General features: G+C 31.1%; 1 non-coding gene across 1 annotated transcript; it reads right to left on the minus strand.

Annotated features, from left to right (window-relative positions):
* Window positions 1-7203: 7203 nt before the first annotated feature.
* Window positions 7204-7310, minus strand: LOC139846046 (small nucleolar RNA R71). Its single transcript, XR_011758792.1, has one exon. It is a non-coding gene; the product is annotated as a small nucleolar RNA R71 (small nucleolar RNA).
* Window positions 7311-7920: the final 610 nt, after the last annotated feature.

The raw sequence follows: 7920 nt of genomic DNA on the forward strand, positions 1-7920 counted from the left end.
TCTGGAATTTACGGAAAGAAAATCTTAGTAATAGGATCTAGTTTTGCGGCGATTTAGGAAATCAAAATCTTCTTTGATTAATGCAATAATCTGTTCTGATTTCTCTGTCGGATATATTGCTATACATCCACCCCCTTCGTTTCCTTGTTCTCCACACCTTTTATTCTTTCTTCCTCTACTCATTCTTAATATGCTCCATCCAATCCTGATTCTTATTATACTTCTAACTTTCGTATCTTTCATTCTTCTTTTTCATTTTCCGCCAGAAGAATCTATTCACTTTTATGATTTCCTTGGAATTATAATGTTTCTAATTCTCCCGTGTCTTTACGTCGCAATACGTATTGACATACACGGTTTGTAGTTTCTAGGTGATTGTTAGGTTTTATATCTTCCCTTATACTTCGATGTCCTTGCTTTTGTTTTCTATAATCATTGTCATCCACAGTTAATGCTCTTTCCTAATTGCTACGATTTTTACTACAATTTTTATTTCGGAGCTTCATTCTTTTTCTTTTCCTCCTTTTCAACTAAGCATCTTTTGTAATGGTCCGGAATTCGTAGGTATGAGATTTGAAAGGAACATATCTAATGTTCTAAGAAAGAAAGGGTATTGGCACGATTTTGGTTTGTTAAATTACCAGAATACCCTGGAAAAGATAGAACTATCAAGACAATATGTTCCTAATTGGTTTGAGGATTAGATAGAATGTATGAGCCGTGTAACATGGCACATGATGACGGTACGGTGAATCATCACATTCCATTAGAAACTTAACATGACTTACTGTAATATAATGAAGTTGATCAAGTTTCATTATATTATACTAATTCATGCATCAGTTCCCAACACTGCTTCAGAACATTCCTATTTCAAACTCGAAGGTTTTAGAATTTAGAAACTAACACAGTTTCTTTTATGTTGTAACGCAGATGTTACGGAGAGATAAATGATCCCAGATAAGAATAGTTGTGAAAATATCTCCAGAAATATGGAGAATATGTATAACGGAAGATATGAAGATATCTTATAATATCTAAGATAAGATGATGATGAAGAATATCATCTGGAAAGGTTTAGAATAAGGAGTAGGGTTCTTACTAACGGTTTCAGCAGGCACTGAATCGTTTGGATTCTTTGAAGTCGGGTTTAGTTTTCATGATTTGTCCACGGTCTCCTTCATACTTTGCTCAATCCGTTTTTCAGTTTCAACACTTCTCTTTTTCTGGGCTTTTCCAACATACTGTACTTCATCGTAAACTTTTGACTATTAGAGTCGTTTACGGTTTTTGCTGCTTCATCAGCATTTCAAGAACTACTTCATAGTCCAGGATGTTTTTCAGAAACTTCACATTCGAAATATATAATTCTTAGGGATAGACGTTTTCGGTATAACTGGGAGAATTTCTACGAGATTTTCAAAATTCTGATTGCGGATTTCGCCAAAGAGATAACGAGTTGCTGGTACGTCTGCTGATGATGTTGTGAAATATAAAAGGTTCTCCGGTAACGACGGCGAAAGGACAAGGTATAAATATCTAGATTATAACAGGAGTAGTCTCACTGAGAAGTCGAAGTGGAGCTGTGACAAAATTAGCTTCCTGAAAAGAAATTGTAGGGTTGTTTTTGCTAATAAATGGCAAAGGATTCAACACGATATGTGTTAAACTATGAATTTGGATTCGAGAGTTTTTCAGGTGCATAAATCTTTTCTTCCGTAGATGAAGTGCGGTTGGTTCATTTTTCCGACCGAGGTGTTTTCAAGAATCATAAAAAGTTGTGAATGCGAATTGTAATCGTCAAGATACGAATGAGGTTTAAGATAGAATCAAGTGGCAAACTTGAAGATTAGTTTAGTTTTATATGTTATAATCAATATTTTAATTCATTTTACTTGTCCATAGTTAGCAGTCTATTAGTCCGATTGTCCAATGATCCAATAGTTCAACAGTTCAATATATTCATATATAATTTAATATACATAATTAATACGTATCGTGACCCGTATACCGGTCTCAGTGTCGATCACAACTCAAAATATATATATATATTTTGGAATCAACTCCGACCCTGTATAGCCAACTCCCACCTTCACATATAGAGTGTCTATGGTTGTTCCAAAATATATATATAGATGGCTCAATATGATAAGTCGAAACCTTGCATACGTGTCCCGTTATTTAAAATGCGTAAAATAAATAAATATATATCATGACCCATTATACAACGTGTTGTCTCAGAATTAATCCGACGTATTGTTGTACATGTGTCCCGACAGTATGTACAGTGCAGAAATTAAAATTGCGAGAAGGTAAATTGCGATAAATTAAATGTTAATCAGTTAGCTGGGAACAGTTAGCCGGAACAGTTAGCGTGAAATCCTATCACAATTTCAATTAATTAATTCGTTTGTTTCTAACACTTTTTATTTTTTTGTCCAATGTTTTCTTCGTTATGCCACTTGTTGGATTCTGATAGGTCAAAATTCAAATATTAAATTTGAATAGAAATGGTTATTCTGTGGTGAATGGATACGTATATCGGTAGTTGTAAGTAGGATAGTAAATGATCGTTGAATCAGATTTGAAGAATGTACAGTGTAACTTATTAATGTGAATTCTAAATATTCCTCGGGTACTACCCACCCGTTAAAATATTTTCATCATTAACAGTTTGTACAAAAGAATTTTTAATTACAATCTTTATGAAAATATACTTGCATATATATTTTCATCGGATGTGATCATGGATTTAATGAGTCAAAAACTCATCTGATTTATCGTTAATACTAGATTACATAATCTCTAAAACTTTAGAAATTACATAATCACCATGTCGAACGAGGAAAAATGAGGTAGAATGATACTCAAAGCGAAGATAGTTGATGTAGATCGATGTGTAGAACGAAGTTCATATTCAAAGTACAGATGGTGATATTGAGGCGTATAATGTTGATATTCGAGGTACATATTGTGATGTCGAGAGTTACGGCGCGGTTATGGTTTAGGGATGATAAGGGTACTGTCGACGTCGATGATGGTGGTACTGATTATGCTGCTGGTGCTGCTGCTGGTGTTCGTAACCTTCGCACCAGGTTCTCCAAAGTCGTCACACAAGCGCGTAGTTCGTTAACTTCTTCTAGTACTACGGAATGATTGACGATTGAAACGAGCGGGTGAGTAATATTCAAAATATAGGATATTATATAATCGTGACGGGATATTCTAGAAATAAGAGGGTAAATGGTTTCTCGAACAGGTTCGCCGGTAAGTGCTTTCAGGTTCATCGTCAAGAGGACAATTTGGTGAATGAGAAGGATCTTCGATGTGAAATGATTTTCGAATATAGAATGATATTCTAACTTCATAGAATATCTATATATATATATACTGAAGATTTCGTAGCCTACAGAGGAACCTACGGCATATGACAAGCAAGTCTACAGATACGCTAAGATATGAATTTTTGTCTATACACTATTGATGCACTAAATGCAGTAAGATGTGTCTAGAGTTAAGCAGGAAATTCCCTAAGGATGATAAGCAGATGATTTCCGACTAGATATGATAAGCAAAACTTTTTGACATGCAGACACGGTCAAAGTCCAGACTCACTAATGTATCCTAACAACTACCAGTTAGACACACTAATGGAAGACCTGGTTCGCTAAGACCAACGCTCTGATACCAACTGAAAGGATCCGAAACTAATCATCCGGACGATGTCCATATTGATTACAAACGAATTACAATAGTTGATAACATCGCGAGGTACTTGACCTCTATATGAAATAACTTACAAACGTTACATTTATTCTTAAAAGGCAATCTATTATTACATCAAGATTTGACATATTCGCCTAACGTTTCATAATATTCAAATGACCTAAACCGCCATTTACTCAATAACAATCTCCATGAACTTCAATGACTCGAATGCAACGCCTTTTGATATATGTCTTAAATGGTCCCAAGTAGTATCCTTAATATGAGCTAATGCACAGTGGAAGACTTAATTCATACCTGAGAATAACATGCTTTAAAATGTCAACATAAAGTTGGTGAGATATATAGGTTTGATGCTAGCAGCATTATAACAATGGACCACAAGATTTTAAGTTATACATAATACACTCCTCGTGTATAGAAAAGACGTTGAGCACTTGGTAACCATACTTAACATTTAAATCACAGCAGCATACTCTTAAATAAACCCTACACCGTACCAAATGTAGTAATGAAACGAAGTACTGTGCAACCGTTAAATGCTGGTCGTCCAGCCCGGTTGGGGTTGTCAGGCCCGATAGATCTATCAACAGGATTCGCGTTTACGCTCCTCACGTAAATATTAGCTACCAAGTATAAAGAGATATGCCATGGTACAACTCAACGTAGAATTTATTTTTGATCACTTGTGTCCATAACGTAAATCATTTATAAAAACAGCGCATGTATTCTCAGCCCAAAATATTTAGAGATTAAAAGAGACTATATACTCACCTAATGTATTTTGTAGTAAAAATACATATAACATCATTGAGCAAGTAAAAGGTTGGCCTCGGATTCACGAACCTATATCAATTATATATATATATATTAACACATATAATCGTAATCGAACAAGTTTATGTATTATTATTAGTGATATAATTTTTATATTAGTAACTTTTATATTTCATTATTAGTATAAATTAATTTTATAAAAATATAAATTTTGTTATGTAATATGTATTAAATATTTTAAATATGTATATATATATATATATATATTTAATTTGTTTGTTAAAATAATAATTATAAAATACTAGAATAATATTAGTAGTGATTAAAATAATAATAATGATAATACTAGTATTATTAATAATGATAATAATATTAATGATTCTCATAATAATAACATCAATGATAGTTTTATTAATAAATCTTACAATAATGAAAATAACAGTTTTTAAATGAAAAGTTTAGTAATATTAGCAATATTAATTATGAATAGATTAATAATACTAATGTTTAAAAAAATGATACTAATACTAATATTAATTAAAAATAATGATAACATTAATAAACATAATAATAATAATAATAATAATAATAATAATAATAATAATAATAATAATAATAATAATAATAATAATAATAATGATGATAATAATAATAATAATATCTAAATAATAAGATTAATAATAATGTTAGTAATACTTATAACAATATACTAATGATAATAACGTCTTTAATACTTATAAATATAAATAGGATTTTAGTAATAATAATTATAATTCTAACAATTATAATAATAGAAATTATAATGATATCAATATTTAGTAATACTCATAATAATAATAATAATAAATTTGAAAAAGAAAACTACCTTAAAAGCTAGCTCGTAAAAATTAATGTCCAAAACGGGACTCGAACCCGTGACCTCCCGAATGACCCTCTCCTCGTTAACCAGTTGGGCTGTTGCCTCAAATTCGAAATATAACAGAATCGTATTTATATATTCTGTATTAATTTAATTCCATTATCCTTTTCATAGCATTCCAATCGATCAGGAATCAATACCCATATAACCCTATTTAATTGTTGTATTTAGAATCTCAACACCAAACATAAACGATCCATAAGTTTTGTTGGATTCAATTAATTCAATTAGATAACGAAGTTGCTGTAACAGACCGTTTAAACCCGTATTATTTATCTCCCATCCTCTTCACCCAGAACCCGTCGACCAGTGGAGTAATAATTTCCATAACATCAAATTCAGTTTAGTTTTAAATTCTAATCTGAAACAGAGAACAACGAGTGGTCAATGGAATTTGTTTAAGACAGAAATTAAAAAAAATAAACACAGACCTGCAACGGACTTTTATAACCGTTTAAGAACCCAAAATCAATTTCCAACTTAGAAACTGTTTGAGACAGAGATTATAATACGAAACTTGTTTGAAATTGCCCCTTGAAACTTTCTGAATACCTATTTGTTCCTAAAACACCAAATTGAAATCGAATTTTATAAGGAACGGATCGGTTGACTTTTGTTTCACAATCTTTGACTATCAAAATCCGACCTTGATAACAAAAAAATTGGTAATTGAGGTTTTACAGGAAGTACGAATAGAGGATTACTAGCAAAACCTCACTTGTAGATTTTGAAATTCGATATTAAATCAAGATTTTGATTTGAATGTGACAAACAGAGGTAACGAACCAAAAAAATAATAATAATATATGTTCTGTTTTCCCCCTATCGATTCTGTGGTTAATTCATGACTTATAACCGATTGAGTGAGGTTTTATATTGAGCAACCAGCTCTTGTAGTTGAAAAGAAATTGTGGACAAAGGATCACGAGAGTAATAGAGGAAACAGAAATAGATAAAATACTGATAGAGATGTATTTATCCTATGCGATTTTTTTTAAACTCTTTATCTTTTATAATTAAATTTAATTAATAAATATAAATGTATTATTTATAATACTGTTATTATTAATAAATAATAATAATAACATTATGGTAATAATTATTAATAATAATGCTATTTATGATATTATTAATAATAATAATAATAATAATAATAATGTTATCATAATAATAATATTAATAAAAATATTACTAAGTTGTTTTATAATATCAATAATTATAATTAGGAATGTTAATAATTTTAGTAATAATAATGATATTCCATTATATTAATACTACCGTTAAATGTTAATAATAATACTAGTTATAATAATATTCCTAATAATAATGGAAGTAATAATAATAATAACTTGTGATTAAACTTAATACTTGCACCTTAACATATAGTAAAATATATTATCTTTTACTTTCGCCGATAATTATAGTAATCTTATATCGAAACTAAATATTATATATCTATTACCTTGTTAACGTTATCAAATAAGTATATATCATATATACACATAAATGTTCGTGAATCATCAGGCTTGGTAAAAGGGTAACTAATTATAGATTTCAAACTTTCTAGACTCAACATTACAGATTTTGCTTATCGTGTCGGAAACATATGGAGATTAGAGTTTAAATTTGGTCGAAAATTTCCGGGTCGTTACATATTTCCCTGGACTTTAAAGGGAGAAGCCAAAGATTGGTTAGAATCGTTACCTGAAGGGGCGATTGATACATGTGACGTTTTAGTTGAAAAATTTCTTAAACAATTCTTCCCGGCATCTAAAGCCGTAAGACTTCAAGGAGAAATTGTTACGTTCACACAAAAGCCAAATGAAACTCTATATGAAGCATGGACAAGATTTGGAAAATTATTGAGAGGATGTCCGCAACATGGTTTAGACACTTGTCAAATAGTACAAATATTCTACCAAGGATGCGACAGCACTACAAGAAAAGACATAGATATAGCAGCTGGTGGTTCCATTATGAAGAAAACCGCAACTGACGCTTACAAAATTATTGATAACACTGCTTATCACTCACATGAGTGGCACCAAGAAAAAGATATCATTAGATCATCTAAAGCGGCTAGAGCCGATTCTAGCCATGACTTAGATTCCATTTCCGCAAAGATAGATGCTGTCGAGAGACGAATGGAAAAGATGACTAAAGATATTCACTCAATACGAATTAGTTGTGAGCAGTGTGGAGGACCACATTTGACAAAAGATTGTCTCAGTATTGAACCAACAATGGAACAAAGAGAGAATGTTTCATACATGAACCAAAGGCCTGGAAATAATTATCAGAATAATTATCAACCGCCAAGACCAATTTACAATCAAAATCAGAATTATAGCTGAAATGTTCCATACAACAACCAACAAGGTCCTAGCAATCAACAAGTATCCAATAATACTTACAATCAGCAAAGACCTATTTTTCAAAACAAACCACCACAATACGATGATAAAAAGCCAAATTTAGAAGATATGATGTCGAAGCTA

The sequence above is a fragment of the Rutidosis leptorrhynchoides genome, chromosome 4, assembly GCF_046630445.1.
Source record: "Rutidosis leptorrhynchoides isolate AG116_Rl617_1_P2 chromosome 4, CSIRO_AGI_Rlap_v1, whole genome shotgun sequence".
Lineage (NCBI taxonomy): Eukaryota > Viridiplantae > Streptophyta > Magnoliopsida > Asterales > Asteraceae > Rutidosis > Rutidosis leptorrhynchoides.